This window comes from Lepidothrix coronata, unplaced genomic scaffold, assembly GCF_001604755.1.
Source record: "Lepidothrix coronata isolate B3197 unplaced genomic scaffold, Lepidothrix_coronata-1.0 Scaffold124, whole genome shotgun sequence".
NCBI classification, from domain to species: Eukaryota; Metazoa; Chordata; class Aves; order Passeriformes; family Pipridae; genus Lepidothrix; species Lepidothrix coronata.
This window is the reverse complement of record NW_016690304.1, coordinates 3461715-3486127: the sequence shown is the minus strand read 5'-3', so window position 1 is coordinate 3486127 and position 24413 is coordinate 3461715. Positions and strand designations below refer to the sequence as shown.

General features: G+C 39.1%; 1 long non-coding RNA gene across 5 annotated transcripts in view; it reads left to right on the top strand.

The window, feature by feature from the left end:
• The window catches only part of LOC108502790, a 370315-nt gene that overhangs the window by 213389 nt on the left and 132513 nt on the right, over window positions 1–24413 (top strand). The window lies entirely within an intron of this gene.

The following is a 24413-nucleotide window of genomic DNA, read 5'->3' as shown; positions in this document are numbered from 1 at the left end:
ATTGAGCTAGTGGAAGGAATGACTGCTCCAGCATCCCCTTCCAGCTGCGGATTTCTTACTCCCAAAGGCCTCTCCCGGACAGGGAGCAGTGCAGTAGGAGGTGCTAAAAGCCACTAATTAGGACTGTGATTAACTGTGATTACCTGAGAAATCCTCTCCTCCTTCGGGATTCCAATACACTATTTCAGCTGTAGTTCCTGTTAGCATTAAGGCCAGTATTACCCTCCTCGGATATTGCCTAGAAGTAAAACTGTAGTATTTTTAACAGTAAAGCATTTTATGTGCAGCTGCACGGAAGCAGCAAGGGAATTGGCTGGTCAGCCTCACCTCTATCTGCTATAGCTGCCTCTGCTCTCGGAGGAAATGAGGATTCAGGGATCATCTGGCAGAGCTGTGCAATGGAGAAGGGCTTTTGAAAGCAGCCAAGTTTGCCTTTCAGGAGGAGAGAACCTGAGTGGAACTTCAGGGACAGAGATTCTGCATGGTTTGACATCATTTAGGAGAGGTAGCTGGTTTCATCAACAGCTCCCAGACCCTTGAACAAAGTTTTAAGGGAAGGAAGGCACTTCAGCCCAAAAGACCTGGTAGCAGGAGAGCTGCACACTTTGAGACGTGAGCAATACCTTGCAAGAGGTGCAAATCCTAGCAAAATGCAATATCTAGATTTGAGTATAATTCTGAGAGGAGAAAATTGTAATTTTTAATTGCATGGTAGACAGTTTGCTGACAATTTTAGGTAGGAAAAATAATGTGCTGCAGAGATAAAAAATAAATGAGACTGTGTGCTGCGTAAGGCTTGGCTAAAGGGAACCCACTGTAGGAAGAGAAAACTGAAGTGATAGTTATCTTAATCCATTACTAAAATGTGTCTTTAATATTTTCATATATTGCTTTCTTCTTCTTGACATCCCCATTATTTGTGCTGAACACACTTGAGATGCTCAAAGCAACGCCTCTGCCTTACCAGGGTTGGAGGAGGGGAACTCCAAAAGGTTAGGTGGATGAGAAGAGAGATTTCTTCTTGCTGCTGTGGCAGAGCTGGTGCCAATTGCCCTGTTCGCTGCTCATTTGCCGTGGTGAGGGCTTGTTAAGCACTAGGCAGGGCTCGCAGCGCTCCTGCCCTTGGGGAAGCAGCGCTCCAGGGGGAGCCTGGGCACGGCACCGGGCAGCGATCAGCTGAGAGAAGCAATCAAACCCCGATGCCTCATTTCCAGAACTGAACCAACGCTAATAATACCCGTTACAGAAGCGTCGCCTTCTTGATCTATTTATTTTCTTATTCCAGTGGGGAGATAACCCTGGCTTTCTCGTCGTTCCTAGTGGTGGTTCAGGTAAGCAGTTAATGCAGCATACCTAACTGAGGGTTGAGCCTAATTTACTGCAGCTCACAACTGCAGCCCCTCTAGATTAGGAGGGTAACTTTGTTCTTATTTTGAGGCCTCTGATTATAACATTTCGGCTCTCCTTCCTGTAATCTAAAGATTTGGATCAGTGCTTGGCTGGCCGTGCAACTCTATAGTCTTTGCAAGGTGGAGTGTGGTGGTTTTGTTCTCTTAGGTAAGTGGGGGATTTTTGATGAAAAAGAAAACTGTTTGTATGTTTTATGGAGGCACTCTGCTGCCACTGAACACAGCCTGGATGAACATTTGAAAATACCAGAGAACTGACAGGGTAAATCTTGCAGTGCTAAGAGCTTCTCACTGTTACAGTTTAAATTGTTGCTCATAACTTTGAGAGCCAATCCTGAAAGTTCCGCAACCTGATGCTGCTAAAATTGGTGTGCTTGAGTCTGAACAGAAGCTCTGCTGCTTCAGTGATTAAGGAGAGATATTTCTTAGATGAAAAATACTGTGTTGAACATCAGAAAGTCAAGTTATATCAGTTTAATATTAAATTAATGTTGATTCTTACACATCATTATCTCCTACCATAAGCTGTGCAGCTGTTCATGAAATCTGCACCCTGTCTATAGTTTGTGACATATCTTGACAAATAATTTACCAAAAAACCACCCTGTCTAACGTTGTGGTCATCAATTTAGAATGTTTTATGTTTCCTTGTTAATAAATATACATCTTCCTTTACATATATATATATTCCAGCAGTGTCCCCTGTATGTTCTAACAGTTACCCACATTTAATACTCCTTCATGACCTTTAGGAATGTAAGGAGCAGTGAAAATGCACTTGGCACTTGTACATGTCATGGTCCAGTTTAATCTTTTACAACTGAAAGAAGCTGAACGTATAAAATAAATATACTGCAATACTTTTTTCTTATTCTGGAAAATACTGTTCAAATTCTATGTGCTGGAAATATCATCTTTTACTGCTGTATAGAGGACTGTCTTCAGCCGCATCCTTGGGGGTGTTCTTCTGACACAGGAAAATGACCACGGTCCTAGAATTAGTAGCAATCCTCCCTGGGTTCCTGTATGCCTTCAATTTTTCCAATTTATATGTGCACTGTTTTTTAAACTTAAAATGTTGTCCTCCTGGTAGATAATTGGATGCAGGTCCTAGTCAGTGGAATTACTCTTGGCTGGGAACTAGAGAGAAACAGATTGATGAAGATGTGCAAACTTTTCTAAAAAAGCCCAAGATGTGACTTTTAACCTGCACAGTTGGTTCCATACTGAAAACAGTCCCTTTGAAAGCTTAAATGAAGATTAGATATATTCAGGTATGAGAGAACTGCTGTTTCTAGGATGCCAAGTCCAACAAGTTTTGGAAATTATACTACTCTTTGCCTGGAGACTGATTACTCTGAAAAGTATGCTTAGAGGCTATTTGGAATTCTTGCTCACTGACTGGGAATCATGGCATTTTCTACCTCCAGTCTCCTGATTTCTTCTCTCCAAGAGCTCAAGGGAAAAAGAAAAGCAGCATTCATTTGGAGAAATTGTTTCCCCCTTCTTTGTAAATTAACTTCACCAGTTAGAAATTAGTGGCTTCATTAGTATCTGAAGTTCCTCACTGTTGAAAAGCTTTGTTTCTGTTTGGTTTTGGCTTCATTTCTAGTAGGAGAATAGTGAAATAAAAGTTGATTTTTAGGGATTATACTTCCTTGTTCTCCCTGACCTGTCATAATTGTGTAAGGATTGAGACAAATTTTCTTCTTTCTGTTCTTGGAATGGGATCAGCAGCAATATAACTGATAACAAAATGGCATTGGCTCTAGCTCTGGCATTAGGACCATTCTTATGAGAAGAAATGGTCATTTATTCAGGGGATGAGCCAGTACCAACAGCAGTGATGTATTTTTCTACATAGACAAATGAACTGTGAAGTGAAGGTTCGTTAAGCAAAGGATATTGAGTATGCAGAAAACTGTGAAAGTTATCAAATACAACGTGGATGAGCAGGAACTGAAAGGGATTTAGAAAAGTGTTGGCATCATAGAGCCGATAGCTTTTCAGAAGCAAATATTTGTCAGTGCTTTGAAAGTATTTTTATTTCATTCTTAATCTCCGAATATTTCTTAGTAACCTCTTACCTATTGTAAAGTTGCAGGGTCGGCAACTTTCAAGTATGGCATCAGCCTGGTTCCCAGAGAGGGAACAGGGACCTGCCAGGAAGGGTAATGACTAGTGGGAATAAGGACAGTGGAATTTGGCCCTAAATTAATGCCTCTTGTAGCCTTGGGGGTTTGTGTGCATTGCCAGCCTAAGCTATTGCTTCTCAAGGCCTGTTTTGTATATTGATTGCAAAGATTTGTTTTAAATCTCCTCTGATAGCCATCGTAAATCACTGCCTTAGCTTTTAATTATTGTCTCGGCCGCTGGTTTTCTGAATTATATTCAGTGTCGGTAGTTTGGGGGCTTTAGTCTGAATTCCGAAAAGTCGCATTTAAATATAAGGTGTCTCAGGTTCAGTTGATCTGAGAAATGAAAATTCTGAGAGGATGTAAGAAAATTCAGCTGATATTTTAGTGAGAGGGTGTCAGAGAGAGACTAAAAAAAAGAGAATGAAATAGTTCAAATTATGTATGGACTGATACATTCACTTCAGATCATGAGGCACAATTTCTTCCTAATGTAATTTTTAACTTTTTTTTTTCTTCATTTCTCAAGGGGCACATTTTTTCAGGCAAAAATAAAAAAAGAAATGGTATAGTGCTCTTACTCCGTAATATTCATTTGGCTCAATTAGCATGAATTTTGAGTATGTAATTTGCATTTAAAAAAGATAAAGGATTGGCTTTTACATGTATTTTCCTTAACAAAGTCTCAAAGTTCTACAGACTACTTTTGCAGCTATGGTTTAAAGTTTAGCTTAGGGCTTTTTTAGAAAATCAGGGGAGGGTTTGAGGTCTAACAAAAACATTAATGAAAACACAGATAAATTGTCGAAGGTGTATTTTTACTGATATAGTATACAAATTTGTTTTGTTCTCTTTGATTTTTAAGAAATGAGCTAGGCTCAGGTAACAGTAAAGTACAGAATTTAACATAAGAGAAGCATTCCTTTTTGGGATGAAAATGAGGAGCCTGATTTATAGCTTTTAGCATGCTCTAACAGTATCTTGACAATATTCTGTATTTGGAGAGTCCTGGGAGATAACACCACAAGCATTTTGGGATCACACTCTCTGACAGTGCCATGAACACAAATGGTCACTGCAGGCTGAACAGAATGGAGGTGATTGTATATTTGTGGCATATAAGGCTTTGTCATGGGAAAACAGGGAACACACCTTATATGCATAGCAACTAATTTATTGTTAATCTAGTGAAAGAATGATTACTAATCCAGATCTACTTATTGTAGAAGACAAATAAAGAAAAGAAAGCAACCTCAGGAAAGTTTTCTAGTAATGAAAGGGTTCCAACTGTTGCATGCTCCTTAGTACCCACCCTCTTCTCTCCAGTGTGTTATGGTTGTCCTTCCATGGCTCCCAAGCCTGAGCACTCTCCTTCCTCAAGGAGGGGAAGGGTGCTACATGAGCCATCTGCAACCTCTGGCTCTTCAGTAAGAGGAGAATTTTGATTTTGGGTGTTTCCTCTACTTTGCTCCTGAGCTTCTTAAGTTAAATAGGAGAGTCATTTGCCTTTTTTTTTTTTTTTGGGGGGTTCCCAATTTCACCTGATGCACAGTTCTTTGTATGTGCTCTTTGTTCACATTACTGTCTGTAAACCAGGTCCATGGTCACATTCCTTCTGTGACAGCAATTAACTATTTGTGATTATATCCCTGGGGCCTCTGATATCATCCTCTGCCTTTATTTGAAGGCCTCTGCCATCATCTCATGACTGCCAGTAGTTTTGAGAGCAGTTTTGGATATCTTATGAGTGACTTGGGGACACTTCATCAGAGGTTGATGTTAAATTTAGAGCATGGCCATAGCATTTAGCATATGGTTCTTTCCTTTACACTCTGGTACTCATCTTACCTTCTAGAAGCTATTTAATTTATAATTTAGGAGTCTTTCTAGTGAAATAAGTAATTCTCTCACCTCCAAACCCAGCCAAAACAATAAATCTAGAACTAATGGTATAATGCTTGAATCAAGTAGTGCAGAACAGCTGCAAAATGCCCTTATAATTGGTCCTAGTGCTTCTCTTTCCTGGAGATTATCTACCACATGCATAAAACATGTGTGCCTGTATTTCCATTGCTACCACCGGTTCTTGGCAGGTCTGGTTTTCTGTATATCAAATTAATGATCTGAGATTTCCTTCATAATAGTTATTTCAGTAATTTCCTTTTATCTGTTATTTTCATTCCAAATAATTTATTAAACTGATGTTCGTATTCAAAACATTGGCTACGACAACCAAAATACTGAGCAGCTCGTGTTACCTGCAGCTGAATTCCATGTTTATGCAAAATAACAGAATATTAGAGTAGTTGTCAGTAATCAGTTGTCTGCAATGCAATGTGATAACGTTAATTTAATAAAGGGACTCTTTCCCTAATTCAGGATAGCAAATCAGTCTTTAATGTTTGTTTCTTCTAAGCTAAAATGTTGGATTGTGGTAGACAATTTTTAACTGATATCTCTCTTACTCCATAGAGAAGAAGTTACGGAGAAAAGAGCAAATCTGAGAAAAATACTTATAAACTGTCATGCATAAGAGGAGCTGTTATATCTAAAATGCCTCATGTTTTTATAAAGCGAAATATCTACTTGGAAAAGTAATAATTACAGAAACAGAGGAGTATGAAACAACCCTTTTAACTCTGGGGGTTAGGCTTAGAAAACACTTTTGTGCCTGTCACAGCTGACACTAATACAGAGCTGTAGTCTCAGGATTCTCTGATCTGCTGAAAGAGAGAATTGTACTCATTTTAAACCCAGCTTTAAAAAAGCTTACTTCAATAAGAGACTGACTCTTGTCAGTAACCGATGAAACTTTAAACAAGATGGTACTGGAATGGTATGAAATGGTCTAACATCAAATCTGTCCCTGCAATTTTTATTTCTTGCTTTTGTATGGAAGGGAGAGAATTGTTGGATCAGTGGATCCACTTTGCTTCTGCCTGGATATATGATTTTATTTTAAATGTGTTCTGAGATTATTTCAGTAGCTGTAATCAAAGTTACACCCATGAGTTATACCAAGCTTCGGAAATGGATGTCGTGGAAGCTTTGGCCCTTCTGGACAATATATTCTAGTGATTAATGAAGAGAAATTAATTTGAATAAAGTAATTAAATTCATTCTGATAATGATAAGTTGAATATTTTTCCAGAAACTGAAATTTATAATTCTGCATGGCTCTAAAATGAATCATTATGTCTTGCATAAAAATATTCCTTATGAGAAGTAGTAAACTGTTATAGTAGCATCTTTACTGGAAGATAAAAGAATATAAAAGGTACAGCAACACTTATAAAAGTGATGAGTTGGGTATAAACAAGAACATTTATCCCTCCTTACAGTAGTGCCTTCCATTATGTAACATATCTAATACCAGAATTCCCCTTCCCAAGCCCCAGTTAACTTTGTATTGTTTTGATTGGATCTCCCTAATTATACAGTTCACATAGTGTCAGGAAAGCCATTAGAATGGTTGGTCCTTTTCTTCCCATTTGGTTATCCTGCTCTTCCTTTTCCTGGAAGGACCTTTTTAAATAACTACTTATTCCTCAAAGCTGTGTTTCCGGCCTGCTGGATGGCAATCACAGCTAACAGCTCCCTTCAGCAAACCCTGTCTCCCTCTTTAACATTGCCTCTGGAACAAGTAGTCAATTTAGGTTTGTATTAAATATGAGTTTTGAATTGGATTGTACAGTCCTCTCCTAATGTGAAAGCTGTGACTTTATAGTGGTCTTTATAACTCATCACTTCTTCTCATTTCTGTACGTTCTGGGTTTATATCTATAAATCACTTTACCTTTTATAGTCTCTGTACATCTCAAAATAAATGGAAACCTAAAATTGAAGGGAAAAAGTAATTTATTTTTGAAGAATCCAGTTAGTATTTATGATGTTAGCCACTTGGTGCTTCCTTCTTTCTAGCACTCACTGTTTACGTTGCCATCCTCCTTGGTTTATTCTTTCAGCTTAATATTTCTGTGTCATTATTAAAGAGAATAGTCTTCTTTAAGATGTTTTCCATGGAAACATCAGTGCTGGAAGAAAATGTAAGGGAGTGTAATACAACTACTGCTTCCTTACAGTATGTTAAGTTCCAGATATTAATAAATTATTAATTTCTTCACACAGTCAGTGTCACCACAGGTACTTTTTCTTACACCTCTTCTGGTTGGAAAGATTCGGTTGTGTGTTTTCATTATTTAGTATCAGATGGAAAAGTACTTAAAGTTGGTTTTCCACTGCTGCCAGGTCAGGACCTTGTCTCTAGTCATGGTGATTTTTCTGTTCAGGAGTCCACTGAAGGAAGGGGCCACACTGCAGCTGTGACCATGTGTGGTGCTGTGCCTTCCTGAGTGCAGCTCCTCTGGAAGTCTGGCCCTTTTTCTGTTCCTCTTATAAGCTTCCCTCTATCCAAGGGAGGTAACAGTCTTCTGCCAGTGGCTCCCTGTGATCTGACAGGCTTGATCAGCTGGATCCCCTTGTGAGTCACAGTTGTTTTCGCATGGTTACATTCTGTGACCATCTCGTTCTTACCTGGTCATGTCTGTTTTCCACAAGCACCTTGTTTCCAAGAGCTGCAGATTTTTGCCAAAGGCCTTCTTTTGAGAATCAGGGCTGATGTTACAAATATCATGACCAAAACCACGGAAAGCATGATGAAATGTTGGATGGAAACTATGATCTCAAAAAGCCCGAGTGTTTTGTGTCCCGTAAGAGTTCACACCAGCTTCAGAGCGTTCAAACTGATTTGCACACCAGCTGTATTTCTCATGGTCTGTTTGGGAGCATTTTGTTGCCCCACAAGGTGCAAGCTCTTTGTATCCTGGCCATCAGTCTGCCAGTGAATATCAGCCTCCCCAGCACTGTGCTCTTACTGCAGGACTGTTGGGCCCTGGGACTTTATACCCCACACTCTCAAGATTCCTGAGGGGGGTGCTGAGTGATGTCAGCCACTCTCACTGATGATGATGTTCTGCAGTACTCGGTTGCTCACTGTTGACTGGGATCTCACCTCTTTGGAATTGCTTTTCATTAGCATTGGGCCTCTGGAAAGCCCACAGTGCATCCCAGCCTAGTTGTTTTCTGAAATCAGGCTCGCCCTCAGACACCAGGAGCAGAAGCCATCAGAAAACCTTCTTGTCAACCTTGGAGTTGTCTGTGGTTAGCCTCAGGCACAGGATTTATTGCAGCATCCCTCTGTCTCTCCAGAAAGCAGAACAGAAATTTTCTCTTTCTACATTTTGAATCTTCCCAAGAAAAAACAAAATTTGGGCTCAGGCAAGATATTTCTGAAATCCTTATAATATCTTTGGGGATTTTATCACCAGAATCAAATTCCTTACTCTCTAGGGATCTTTATAGGGATCACTGCATATCGTCTGCCTCTATCAGACTTTTCAGATCACTGCTTGCTATACTGGGTCCTGTTGTACTATCAACTTCTAGCCTTTCTTTCTTCAGCACCTTTCAAAGGCTGAAGGTCTGCCTTTTCCACTGAGATTTCACCATTGTTGATACCCTGTCTAAGCTAGGTCATAGTTCTCTGGGTTTACATCACTTCTCTGGCTTTTGGTCCACCATCCAGCTTTGACATATTTATTCACTATTTCACAAGATTATCCCTCTTTTCGGAGGGATGTATCAAGATGTATTTTTGTTTCAGTACACCAGCAGAGATATTCCTTCCCACTGATCTTCCCTTTTGATCTGAATGTGTTCCTCAGTTTAGAGACTCACAGGAATTTCCTGGTGCTGTCAGAGTCTTCTGTTTGCTACTTTATAGCTCTGCTGGTCCACCTCTATGTGACTGGCTGAAAACACATCCTCTTTCCTTTGAGCTTCTGCTTCTGCCTGCCCTCTGTGCTTCCCAGCTGCCCTCTTTGCTCCCCAGTACCCAGAACAAATGGAACAACCCATTTTTAAAGCTCACGTAGTCTCCATTTCAGATCATACTTACCTTTCTCATCATACTTCTTTTTCTACTTCAGGCCATTCCAGAACATTAGTTCTGGCTGCACCTCTCAGCAGCTCAAGTGGAGTTGCCAAGCTGAAGCCTGGATATTGCAGGTGGCACGTTTGTGTAAGGTGAACTACTTGCTTTGTGAAGGCTCTGATGCTGCAGTTTCAACTAGTTTAACAGGACATCTGTTGTGGTTTTGTGGATATAATAGAGAATTTGAGGGTGTTTCTGGGTCTTGTGATTGGAGCTGAACTTCACAGTGTGTATCTGGAGCATAGGGGATCCTGCAAATGCTACCATTTATGTGTCACATAGATTTCCAGTGCTGTACCTGAATTTGTCTAACTTTCAAATTTTCTAGCAGCCACTGCACCTCTGAAAATGTTAGCAGCTGCTTACCTGTAGCTGGAGATGAAGCACATCTTTTCTCAGTAATTTTCTCTTAGAGCCACAAGTGCTACTCACTAATAAGTGAGGAGAACTGAAACAGATGCCAGAAAATTAAAATCAATTGATTTTATGCATAACATTAACAAGGCATTTTATCTTGGTGACAAACAGTGCTATCTTAAGTAAGCATTCATTTGACCTGGTGGCTTTGATATCAGTTGCTATTAATATCCATGTGGCACTCATTAACAAGCCCGCAGTTTTCAGGAATTTAAATGGATAGTAGATAAAAGTAGATGTGAAAACAAACCAACCTTTAAGTGATATTTTTGTAGGGAAAAAGGAAAAAAAGAAGTATAGTATAGTGTGTGGATGTGTACATCTATAGAAAATATATGTATAGTATAGTGTAGTTCAGCATAATACAGGACATTAATAATGACAGGCATTTAAGGAGTAGTGTCTTATAAATAGAAAATAGATATTAATTATGAAGAATTTCTAAAATTAGAATTGGTCTAAAACAAATAAAGGTTGTGGAAGTCATGTTGAGTGGTCATAGGAACAAATCAAACAATAAATGGCTGGCCAGCATAAATGCATAATTAATGCTGTGTGCCAAAGGGAACTGTACCAAAGCAACTTTCATGTTCCTAGAAAATTGAAGGAAGCTCTCTAAAAGGAACTAATTTGCAATACAGAGCTGATGAAATAACATTTACAAATGTTTCTACTGGGTTTGAAGGTTAAAGATACTTATCAATTTCCCTGGATTACAAAGTAAGAATTGAAATCATTTCAGTGCCTTTCCCCCATTTCACCAGCTGTGCCCCTAACCTGACACAAGCCCATAAGCTCTCTTTGAACTTCTTCCTCTCAAAGGTACTAGAAAACTCATTTGATAAGTCCATATATCAGATTTACAACTGTATCATAAGCCTGAGTCAGTATTTATTTACATAACAGGACAGTTCTTTCTTCTTGCAATATCTTTAGTTTAGCCTATAACCACAGTAAACTTCAATAACTTTTGTTATTGAAGTTTGTCAGGTAAATCTGCAGATCAACAAGTTTCTTCCTTTTCATTCTGTAGCTTATTATTGTGATGGTACTGGTTGAGCAAGGAAAGGTTTAATTATTGATGCTGTGATCAAATCTGACGGTGGCAGGAAAAGCCAGAGCTGTATTCCTGTTCTTTGTGGCATTCTATATGCAAGTAACTCAGTTATCAGATGAGGAATCTGCATTAGAGCCTGCTGCAAGTAAACAGAATCACTGAGTTTTGTTTTGGTTGATTGGTTGGGGTTTTTTTTGAGGGAATAGCGCTGGGGTGGTCAAGATCTAATTATTGATTCACAGCCGAATCCTTTTTAATGTATTAACAGTTGGTCTATGCAGTACCTGAAATTAAGCACAGCTGTTCAAACTTTTATTTAACAAGTGGTAGAACAATATTTCATAAAAAGAAATGTGATTGACCTGGTAGCTATTAGTGTTGATAGCATGGTCCTTTCAAAGTAGATTCCAGAGTTTGAAACAGAAAAAGATTCAATGTTCTTACAACCAGATTTGATCCAACCCCATCAAAAGTTGACATTTTTGAAATTCTGTTTATTCCAATTCCCACCCTGTAGCCAGTATTACACTAAAATGGCCATACTAGTGCTCCCTGAGAGCACAACATGAGTGGGCATTGACATTGGTGGCCTGAGATTTCTCCTCTGAGGTTTCTCACCAGACAGTAGCTCTCTGAAAGAACTCTCTGTTATGATATGAAATATTAAACATCAGAGAGGCAGGATTGCTGACAGCACTGTAATATTGAAGACATCTGTCTGATTCATAAATATGTTATATTTGGCTTCCCAAAAGCAATGGAATGTCAGCTCATACAAGAATTGATTTAGATTGGGGAAGTTCAGCCCAGTTTTAATTCCAGGGCATCATTGTTTACATCACTCAGCGACAAAAACATGCTCTCTTATCACTTCTTTGCTTTGAAGAAGCTGCATATGTTGGTTCTTCTTTGCAGAGTACACCTCCAGAGACATACAAACTGAACCCTGAAGAGGTTGATCAAGTGATTTTTTGTTCTTTGTGTTTAGATGATATTTCAGCTCAGGGTATTTCTGTGCTCTCTGCCTCACAGGTCCTCGTGTTTCCGTGGTGCTCCTGTATGTACATTAGTTACAGTGAAAGTTTGCCAGTTTGAGACAGTTGAAAAATATCTGTATCTCTTTCCATACCTTAATCTGACAGGTGTTCCTGCCTTGCTTCATTTGAAAGAAACAGCAGAAGCATAAGACAAATTAGTGTCTATTTAACTCATTACCGAGTGTTCTGGGCTTCCTTGCAGAAACACCTGTGTAATAAATCCTTTCTGGACCTCATCTTTTGCAAGAGACACCCTATTTTCCTCTTCAGTGACCATCATCATCTCTTTGTGTTGCATCTCATCATGCAACTGTCTCAAAGTAACAAAAAAATATTTCCATAGGCCTGCTGGCTGGGTAGTTTGAGTACTTGTGGGATATTTTATAGTCAGGGCTACTTACTTGGAAAGTGACTGATTCTAGGCAAACTTAGGTATGTTTTCATTTTAAAGGACATAGTAAACAGTTCTAGAGCTCGTAGAATAGATGTCCAAATGTAGTGAGAGAGTAGAGTGTAAATACTTTAAAAAACAAAATAAAGGAAATGAAAAATTGCTGCGTTGTTACAGGTCAGAATATTTCAAAAACAAGCTCTTTTACAATATTGACATTTGAGTTGGTTGGGTTTTATCCTGTTTTTCTGTGAACAGTGGGAAAAAGGAATAAGGTGAAGTGGAAAGGACAATTCCTATATTCTAGTGTGAAGACTTGGGCTCTTAATAGTGCTTTTATGCCAAGCTAACAGTTCCACCATGAGGAAGAATACACAGAAACTACCTTTTGACAGAGAAATGGAGGCCTTTAATCTGGGGGTTTGTTGTCATCGCAGAGAAGGTTTTCTAAAAGTTCTCTCTAGTTGAGGTGGAAGAATTTTAAAATTACCACAAAGTGGATCTCTCATCCTTCAGTCTGTTTTAGGAGGCACTTTGAGAAAGGGAAGTATTCTGGGAGATTTGTTGCCTTAAATTTTAGGAGATAACCTGAGAAAATCCATCTAATTACTGGAGTTGGGGGTAAGCTTGTACAGCTAATTTGTAGCCAGTTTAAATACCCCCAGGTGGAACAATGCTCTGGTTTAGGAAGGAGGCTGGTTGACAGTCCCGTTTTAGTAATCCTTCACTAGCTGTGTAGCCACATTTCTTGCAATGACTTACCTCCTGCAGCTGGAGGTAGCTTATCTTCCCCAGCAGTTTGTTGTTTAATGAGATATAAATAACTTTCCAAAATGCTTTCATTGTGATAAAATTCTTTTAAATCGCCTGATTTTTCATGATGTTTTACATTCGGTTTGTGTGTCCTGTAGAGCACTGGGGATGAATCAATGTCATGTGATAAGAAAGACTGATGTTATCACTACTCCTGCCTGGACTACTGCAGAATCTGCACAGTGAGAGTTTCAGGAAGATAAAAAGCCCAGTTTCATGGTTAAGGTGGTAGGAAGCTGCCCCAGAGAAATGGAGTCTCACTATATATCATATCAGCCTATGCCACAGCATTCCTGTTAAATCTATAAAAGCAGTCTGAGCTGTGCCTTTTAGATTTTCTTGGCTGCATGTTATTGACTCCCCAGGTGACAAGATTTGCATTCAGGGTTGTACTTTCAGGAAGCCCCGAGCAGAGAACGGAGCAGCTGGACAGTACAGCCCAGTACAGGGGCCATTAATGAGCTGGGTGACGAGACAGAAAGCCCCCTTGGCAAGCTTGCAGAAGGTACAGAGCTGGGAGGACTGGGTGTGCTACCATCGTGGGGTGGGGCATCACAACGTGGTGGGGAAACGCGTCAACAGAAACCTCCTAACGTTTCACTGAAGTAAATATATTTACAAACAAGTGAAGACTTGTGAAGCTGACAAAACACATCAATGAAGGACAGTATGGAAAACGCTGTCAGTAGTGGGCAAGCTGCTGCCATTTCTTTTGGAAGGGAAATTTACTGCCACCCTGCTGATCCCTTGAGACCTGTCTGAAAGCTGCACTGTAGTTTGTATCCTTGCTTTTGATTTCCCTCGTTTTAGATCACATCTTAGCATTTAATACCTGCAGGCTTTTTGTCCTATCTTTCCAGGTGCAGGTTTGAACAATGGTCCTTATTTGGTTCATTTTTACCTTTCATAAGTTATTATTTTGTCAACACGGACTGGAAAGTTTCCCTTTTCAAATTTCCAATACCAATGGCAAAAATCACACATGAAATGCTGGAGAAGAATTTGTAGTGATCAAAAGAGCCCTCTCCCATAAGACTCTTGAAATCAATAATAGGGTCATCCAGAAGAGACAGACCACAGAGGGGTTGCAAGGATTTCTTTCACTGAGTAGTTTTAAAGAACTAATCAAAAAGAATTTCTTGGATATGAGCTCCTTCTAGATTGTTGTCATCTAGAAATAAAATATTAGTGAATCAGCAAGAAAAAAATCTACGTAATCTAAAATCTTTACAGTATCTTTCAGATGTGTTCCTGGGCAAATAGTCCTACTATGCTGGAGGAAAATTAATAGAAAATGACCTATTAGTGTCTTTATTTATAGTTCAAGACTCAACAACTCAGTGATTTATGTTTTCAATTTAATCACAGCAACTGATATAAAAAATAACTGGAAATGCAGGTATGACCTTGCTCAAGCAGACTATGTAAAATTCAACGTAGCAAAGCTCACTTATTGAAAATTGTGCAGTAATAGAATGCTTTTTGCATTGTGCAGCTTGCCAGCTATGTCAATACGAGATAATGGTTTGGGCAAATTACACGGCTAAAGAATTAGAAATGTAACTGGAAAAAGGAAACATAATATTGGGTTTGTGGCAAGAACTCGTTTTATATGATGCAACTAATTTGTAGTTTGATCTTTAAAGCAGAACACAAAAAGAGTATTGAAGCACTTGAAATACAAAGTCTGTTAGAGAAAAAAGGAAGTGTGAAGACAAAGGAATAGTCTGACTGCAGCCTAGACAAGGGCAAAGGAACTCTTAGTGGAAATAGATAAACCTTGTATTCTTAGCAAAATAATTTGGTTATTTGAAATAAGAAGCTGATGGAGTTCACGCTGAGGAGAACAAGAAGTAATATAAGAATACAAAGTTCAGGTTTAGAAATTTCATGTAATTGACTGTAATATTTATCTTGGTTTAAATCTTCCTTTATACATTCAGGCAAGAGAGGAAAGTTACTGAACTAGTGGAAGGACAGAAATTCAGCTAAGGAAATACAGTTCCTTATCAAAGAGCTTTCTAGACTCCATGTGCTTATGCTGGAAAGAGGAACAAAGGACTGTGAGCAATTTTATGCAGTCACACAGGCCAGGGGGGTGGGCCCAGAGAATCCCTCCTTGGAACAAACTGTCTTGGGTGGAACATGGGCATGGCCTTGTGTAGGGAGATGGGACTTTGTTCTGCCTGTGCCCTTCCCCACATCAGTGTCAATCAACTCTGAGCTGGAATTCATGCAAGTGCCTGCTTTAGGTTCAGCCTTACGATAACCAAGGCTCAGAGCAGGCTTACAGACCAGGCAGCTGGTTCTGGTTTGAAAAACACTGCATGGACAAACCCCTGCACTGCAAGGATGTCACGTTCCATTGGGATTGCTTTCGTTTCTCCTTTTCCATCCACACGTAACATCCAAAACTTTCAAGCAGAATAGCTTAGAGGAGTGCTGTAGCTCATCCTGGTGATTGTGAGGACTGAGGAAGTAGGTGGGGAGCAGTTTCTGATACACTATTCTGTTGAATTATATTCTCTGTCAGTAAAAGCGTAGCTGCTTTTTAGGTCCAGTTTTTAGGTCTAGAATCATAGAATCATAGAATCAGCTGGGTTGGAAGGGACCTCTGAGATCATCAAGTCCAACCCTTGATCCACTACCGCTGCGGTTGCCAGCCCATGGCACTGATGCCACATCCAGTCTTGTCTTAAAAACCTCCAGGGACGGAGAATCCACCACTTCCCTTGGCAGCCCATTCCAATGGCTGATTACCCTCTCTGTAAAGAAATTCTTTCTAATATCTAACCTAAACCTCCCCTGGCACAGCTTAAGACCATGCCCTCTTGTCTTGCTGATCGCTGCCTGGGAAAAGAGACCAACCCCCACCTGGCTACAACCTCCTGTCAGGGAGTTGTAGAGAGTGATGAGGTCTCCCCTGAGCCTCCTCTTCTCCAGGCTGAACAGCCCCAGCTCCCTCAGCCTCTTCTCATGGGACTTGTGCTTGAGTCCCTTCACCAGCCTAGTTGCCCTCCTCTGGACCTGCTCCAGGACCTCAATGTCCTTCCTGAACTGAGGGACCCAGAACTGGATACAGTTTATGTGAGGCCTTTGCCTCTTGGTGAAAGGACTCCTGGTGGGAAATGAAGCATTTTCCATTAAGTAATAGAGTAAAATCTGTTCAGTCCTGGAAGATGTGAGGTGTATAGACATATCGAAATAACTAACTGAAAGGAAATCCTCTGAATAAATGAATGTTTCCACTGATGTTGTGTACTATATTAGAAAATGACCTTAGGGATCAAAGAAAACTCTGTTGAAATGGTTTGAGGTATTTCTTGCTAACAGCACTGATTTTTTTTGTCAATCTTCTCATTTACACCTCCGTGTTGAAAGAAGAGGGCCTAACCCCTTCAGTGCAAGCATCTTTCATACAATTTAGATGTATTTTTTCCAAGGGATAGTTTCTCTCCTAGTACAGCTTCTCATAAAATTATAAATTCATTAATTTGTTAAAATACCCTAGCAGCCTGGCACAAGTGCAAGAGGGTGTGATTATTTCTGAGTTATTAAGGGAAGGTTCATTTAGATGCAGAAGTTCACATTGCTTCATTGAAAGACTCTAAAACAATTGTTGAAATAGGTTTTTGGTCTATTAGACTCCTCACTAATCTTTTGGGGGAACTCATTAACATGCTTGATGATAAAAGGCATAAGGATAGCTTTCATCAAGTGAAATCATTACTGGTGCACATCATGCATGAGATGCATTATAAGTTGTGTTTATGATGTAGAGAAACCTTATAATAGCATCTGATGCGCTGCATAAATCACTGCATTCTTGGACATGATAAATGCAGAGAAATTTAATTCTGGGGCAGTTCTCAAACAAAATATATCACCAAACAGTATAAAAAATCCCTCCTCATACCATTCTTTGGCCTTCAGCATATAAAGTACAGGAGATGCACTTCCTCTCCTTTCCCTATACTTCACAGGGTGTGAGTGAAGAGCACCAATGCTGAAATGTTTTGGCCTGTGTCCTCCGAGTGAGGTAGAAATAGTTAATCACATGTCAGAAGCAAGCTTTGGGCTGTGATTAATCCCACATGTTGAGAATTATCTTTCAAGAAATCGTTTGAGAGAGGACATGAGCCTTTTCTGAAAGAAAATGAGACCACTTGCCAGAGGAGTATTTTCAACATCCTGTTTGTTTAATAGATACCTGGTGAGAGAACTCAGCTGAATATGTTTGAAAGAGTTATTATTCAGCAAATGAAACCCTTTCAGAGGACTGTTATCCCAGTTTGAAATCTGGTAATGTATCTTGGAAAGATGAAAAACACTTGGGAGTGTTGAAAGTGTCAGGGAATATAGGACATCACAAACTTCCGTTGATCGTGTTTTTTCTATATTTGCTCTATTTTACTTGTGCTTTTATAATAAGCTGACAATTTTATCAGACTTTTGCTTCTCAGTATTTATTTTGAATTAAAATGCTCAGGAAAACCCTCTAGTAGTAGAGTTCTCCTTTTTTTTTAATGCAGGCAAGTATGCCTACAAATCCAGGGTGTGCTCTCATGGTCTTTATTTACAGTTCCTATCTATCTAATGAGTAGTCCATGTGCAAACTCAGCTGTGAAATGTCTGTAGAAGACTTAGGACAATATCTATGCAAGCTGCAGAGAAATATTTTAATAGATTTATTGAAATATATGAGTTTGATAAAACAGTGCAATGTGCTGCACTCCTCTGCTTGGGCAGAAGTACTCTGTGTGTTTGTTCAAGGACTTGCAATTGGTTAAACCTCTTTCATCTCAAAGATAAAACTGTTAATAAGTTTTATTAGCAGCATCCCCTGAAATTGGATGTTCAATCCATAATTCTCATCTGATCTTGCGTGTTCTTTGATACAGAGAGATTGTGTTACATTGGGGATTTACATTGCCAAGATTTAGAAAGCAAGAGGCAACATATAAATGGAAAAGCTCTGCTGCTGAACTAAATAGGGAAGGCATGCTTTCTATGTTCGAGTCTAAAGGGAATTTGTGCCTTGAATATGGATTTCCCCTATGTTGGGAAGTTTCTTCTTTGTTTTTTTTTCATATGAAGAATAATTTTGGTGACAATCCATAACACTGTTGTGAAGAATGATCAAATGAAAACAAGGAATTAGGTTGTATTACCTGTTTGGGGATGATTTTGCAAACAGGCACAAAGGACTTCATCCCTGCTGAAAAGGCCACAGAGCAAGTAGGTGCAAAGAAGCCTGAGCAAAGTTTCCAATTATTTCAGTAGTTCTAAAGCTTTTTCTCATGGGCAAAGCTTGCAGAGTGATTTGTTTGAAAGTACTTGTTATGCTTACAGATTGTACTCCTCTGATTTACGCACTTTTAACCTACTTCTTCCTCAAGACTGGGATAGCTTTGTTCACTGTTCCATTCAGTGAAGGGGACAAGGTGTTTCTTAATTGCTTGTGATGCAATCAACAGATGTCTTTTGCTTATGTCACGGGTAAAACTAAAGAAATAAAAGTTCACCATTTTCTCAGTGTGGCTATTGCCATAATGGTTCTGAGAATGTTTTATAAATGGTGTTGGTTTGATCTTTTTAAAATGACGTTACAACAATTCTTTTTTTCTTTGTCCACTATTTCTAGCCCACCAGGGTGTGTTTGAAACCAGTATGTAAATAAGGTGCAGTGGTTAATAATGGAACTTATGCAACTTTTAGTACTGATAGTATAAAGTTTGCACAGGGGAAGCATGAAGCAGATGTTGCCTTCCTTTTTAGCAATAGCAAGGTCAAAACTTCACTATAGCCTTTGAACTCTTGAAGTCAGTCAGACTGTTTATGCTTTTACATACCCAAAATAGAAAAGAGGCAAGGAGCAGGGAAATGCAAAATGACCTCCATCCTCAGTTCAACACAAATGTAACTTAGTCTCCTTCTGTAACTATTTCAAAAATAGCAAGCCACATATTTAATTTATGTCAAAACAAAGCCAAGTAGTTTTGGTTCATCATTTTACTTTGTTAAATGGAAAAGGACAGATGATGAAATATCATATCTGAGAATATGAGACTCTTCCACGTACCTCGTTTTGAGAACTCTTATCACTTTTACCCTTCTTTAGTGCATGTTTGCTATATCAACTCTTTTCTTATTGCTGATTTTCCATTTATCATGTTGCTCTGAAAGCTCCCCAGCTTTGTATCTCTCCATAGTTTGAAACAGAAGGAAACATGCTAAATTGAAGGACAATTACAGGTATTGCAGTTCAGAAATATGAGAGTATTGCCCTAATTTCAAGCTCTTTGGTCTCTCTTATTAACATTAACTTTCAGAAACATTTTAATAGCCAAGGGGACCACATCTTTTGATCTCAAATTCATAAAGCTCCATTTTTTACAAGAATGGCAAATAGAACAAGGAAGGCTGTAAATGGTGATATGACTTACAGAAGGTGAAATGCAAGTTCCAATCTATACATAAAATAGAGCAAATTGATATGAACATTAAAAGAAATTATATATATATTAGTAACAACAGCTGCACTATTAAAATTAATTTGCAAAACTGAAAAGATTGGTCTCTGCTTCATATTGATCACTGGATGCATTCCGTTACAATGTGCAAAACTAGGAAGATTTATGCTCATCAGTGTAATAAGGTAAAGCCTTAACATCTGAAGTGCAGTGAATAAATGCTTTAATTAAAATGAATAAGAAGCAAGTCTTCTTTTGGTATGTTGCATATTTTATATTGCCAGAGTTTTAGATGTTCTTAAGATACTCAGATATTTGTTCAAAGAATGACAGTCCATACCCAAAGAGCATATTTGACTGAGAAGGGGAGAAAAATAATGCTTTTGTTGTGTAGTGTCACTGGTGAGATGTATGTCCTAGTTCTGACAGAAGTGCTACATTTCAGAACCCTGTAGCATTAAATGGGGTTTTTTAATTTAAAATTTACACTAGCAGCAAGAACAACAAAGAGATTTTGAAACAAAGAACCCAAATGCAAATCAAAGCAAAATCTGCATTATTGGAAATAAAGAAATTGTCTTTTATTAGTGTTGAATTCAGTTGAATTTATATAGATTTATATTGTTTTGCCTGACTGGAAAGTATGAGCTCAGAAGAGGCTGAGAACTGAAAGCAAAGCAGGAGCAAGCAGTGGCTGGAAGCAATGGGTACAGAAAGGGCTAAACCCTGGGGCTGAGCAATGGGAAGGCTGTTAGATGGCGCTGTCTTTTCTCAGGGCATCTGAGAAAATCTTCTCTCATCTGAAAAAGAAAGATTCAGAGGTAATACTTAAGAAATCTGAGTTAAGAAAGGCCACAAAAAAAAAAAAAAAAAGAAAGAAAAAAAACACAGAAGCTGTAGCAGCACAGCCCGAAGGCTGGTCTTGTAGATGGCGCTGTCTTTTCTCAGGGCATCTGAGAAAATCTTCTCTCATCTGAAAAAGAAAGATTCAGAGGTAATACTTAAGAAATCTGAGTTAAGNAAAAAAAAAAAAAAAAAAGAAAGAAAAAAAACACAGAAGCTGTAGCAGCACAGCCCGAAGGCTGGTCTTGTAGTTTCTGGAAGATTACGATTTATGTGAGGTAATTTTTTTTCTTTCTTTCATCCTTTTTCTCGCTGCTCTGTATCTTTTTGGGGAATAAATAATTCTGTGCTGATTTTGGGCCCTAGTGATCCAGTGTTGTGACAGGATCCTTGGGAAAAGCTCTGGTAAAATCAAAGGCCCCAGTGTTAACCCCTGAAGGTTCAGGGATGCAGAGTCCTTGTTGAAGGGCAGTGACAGCAAATAGTTACAGGCAAAGAGAGAAAAAAGAGAGAAAAGACACATCTGTTGGCAAAAGGTTGTTTCTAAGAGAAAAAGGTGTATAGAGGACTGGTAGTGGACCATCAGACAGCACAGCTGTAGATTTGATGGTCTGTATCACAGCCTGTGCCAGCAATGGCGGCATTGCCTGGCTGGGAGACGGACAGTCAAACCCAGGAATTTTATCGGTTACTACAGGATAGGAAAATGCAGAAGAGTACAGAATATGTCCTTTAATATAAATTATGTAAGAGTACTTAGGTTTTCTCTGGAATATATGGCAATGAAATGTGATATATGTGATGTGACTGTGTTCCAGGAAGGACCTTATGCCTTTAGAGCTGTGTGATACAACAGCCATTTTGGTTTCTGGGTTTCTGAGGTCTTAATAAGACATAAATATGTTGTGCCACATCCTGATGGTCTTGCCTTTTTCTGCTTCTTTTAAGCTAAAAGAAATCACTGTAGACTGAAGACGATTTCTCATTGCTTATGGCAATCACAGCTTGAAGAGAAACTTCTTAATACTCCTGTTGTTAACATTTCTGTACACTGTACTGAGTGGGGAAAAGAGTATGTACAGAAAAAAACCAACTATAACCTTTTTTATTTTTTTTAATTTTATTTTTGAGTGCTTAAGCCACTATTAGTTGGCTAAGACTTGTCTGGCAAGTATGAGTGGAGTCACAGAAAGCAGTCATCTATCTTTCTCTTGGACTGGATTGTGAGTCTTGTTGGCTGGAGTAAGGTCCCTTTACCCTGATATTAGCTTTTTCTTAACCTGTCAGATTAGGAAGATGAAGCCTTGTTAAAGCCAGACACTTCCACTTGGATGCATTTCAGCTGAGCTCTGAGAGGCATTTAGAAAAATCCAGGTTCGATTAAAAAAAGCAGCTTTAAACTTTTGTATAGGTCTCCATATGATGAGCAGCGACACTGTACATTTCTATCTTTCAAAACTCCAGTGGGAACACAGTCATTTTGATTTTACATCTGTCTTGACATGGGTATCTCCCAGTTTTGCCAGGGGAAGTGTATTTATTTAATGATTGATACCATGGTTTCCTCATGTGTTACCTGCCTGAGGCTGACATGGTGTTATTCCTGGGCAGAGGCCCACACGCTCAGGTTTGTAGGACTGCTCTCTGGAGTCTCTTGACCTAGTGCCTGAAAATTGATTTACCCTGTGGCATTAGCTGCCTCTCATGGCGTGTCAGCTTTGCCTTGAAAAGCAGGAAGGATCAGACCAGGAGCAGTAGCAGTAGTAAAAGCACTGTCTATTACTCTTATCAAGGGGCAATAGGAAGAGGATCAATGTAAGGTACTTAATGTAAGGTACTGTTTAAAGCTGCTACTCATAAAATTTCCATTAACTGCAAATGGAACAAACTAGTCCGAACCTTCAGTGATTTAATGTAGATCCCTCTTGAGATCTGTTGAAGAACTTGTGAAATATCAAGTACTTGCTGAAACAGCAAACAAAAATGCCTGTGAGGTTTGAGCAGTCACCCAGGAGCAGGACCCATGCAGTTCGGGCTGGCTTTGTGTCAGGATATTTTCCTGTTTTCACCATGGATAGGAGGCAGCCCTTCTCTGACAGCTTAGAGCTAGCAAATCCCTGGCCCATGGCAGAGCATTGATCTTTGTGAGACCTAACTTGGGTTCTAAGTGGACAATTTTCCATATGCAGTGCTCGCTATTGTACAAAGCTGGTCCGGTGGCCTAAGTAGTATCTTAACTTGTCCCTGAGCACTATGTCACTGTCATGCTAACATGTGTCAGGCAAGTAGGTTTAATTTTTTATGTCCACGCATCTTGGCTGTTCAAAAAAATATCAATTTTAACTGTTCCCTTTAGTCATTCTTTAGTTTTCATCATTACCCTTCCTCCTGAAAGAGCAGTCAGCTAAGCCTAACTGCTTTGGCTGTGCTGTGTCTCAGAGCAGACACATGGCCAGCTCTTACAGCTCACTTAGCACAGGGGACCTTTTAGCAGTACAGTGTGCTGGCCATTTTTTAGAGTTGCCCCTGCCACGAGGGTGTTCTAGGTCTTATTGCTCACTGGGCAATGAACAGGTTGAGGAAGAGGGAAAAATCCCCATTTGTGTTCAGCAGTGGCTGACGGCTTCCTCAGACACGAGATCACACATGCTTTGTAAGCATGAGTGCAACCACTGAAATGGAGAATCCATTTCTAATCTCTTACTCTTCTCCTGCAATGAATTGTCCTGCTTAATTTTATGTTGTATTAAAATATCCAGTTAATCAGTTTTTAATGTCTCTAAATGCAGCCTTGTGATTTCATTAACTGTCTCTTCTTCTCTGTGTTGCGAGAGAGCACTTGATTTACCCTGCCTGTACACTCCATTGCTTTGGGTTCTTCTGGCATGTCCCAAATTAGTTAATCACTAAGGTGAACTGCATCAGTCTATTTAATTTTTGCTCACAGAGGACTCTCTGTTTCCCTAACAATGCTCATTGTATTCCTCTTAGACTCTTCCTGTCTCTGCTCTTATGGTTCTGGAAGAATACTTGTGGGTTTATAGCATCATTATAGTTATCTCTGTGTTCTGTTGCAGTCTCTGGCATTTGTCTGTGTTCCGGATAGCTTTGCACATGCATCATTGTTTTGTAAGATTCTGTTACATCAATAGAGCACTGCAAGTCAAGTTTTGCAGGGCAGTGGGTGTAGATTTGAAAGCAGTCACAACATTGGTGGTTGACTATATTTAGTTGCTGGTTTAGTCTCATGTTTCCACAGTCACTTCACACATTACTTCATTGACTGGAATGGAAACTGAACTGAGCCTTTTAGTGGAATTATTAGTAAGGATAAAGTAGTTCACACAAGCAGCCTTGTCAAATTCAAATTGCCTTGATTTATGGTTAATAATCTAGGCTCAGTCATTTAGAAGGATGTTTAAAAAAAAGTTGGAGGTATTGACAAAGTTTTTAAAAACAGTTCTTTGCTGAAAGAGACTTCTGGAAATAATAGAACAGTAAATGGTTTAAAAATATGTGTGTTTTTTAAATTATTGAGTAAATAATAACTGTAGGATCAGTAGAAGTTGCAGAAAGGTACTCTGTATTTCTTTTGTCTTTTGTGAAGTGTGGGCCAAAATACTATTGTTATTTAAAGATTCATGGATTTTAGAAAGCATCAACCAGATAATATTATATGTTGATATTATTTATATTATTTTAAATTTTTCTAAATTCTGGATATACTGCAATTATAGTCCTGTGCCAGTATAGTAAAAGACATGAAACAAGCATGGTGGAATCTTAGTCTAAAAAAAAAAAGTTAAAGTATGAACATCTCTCCCATTGTGTTGAGGAGAATTGGGG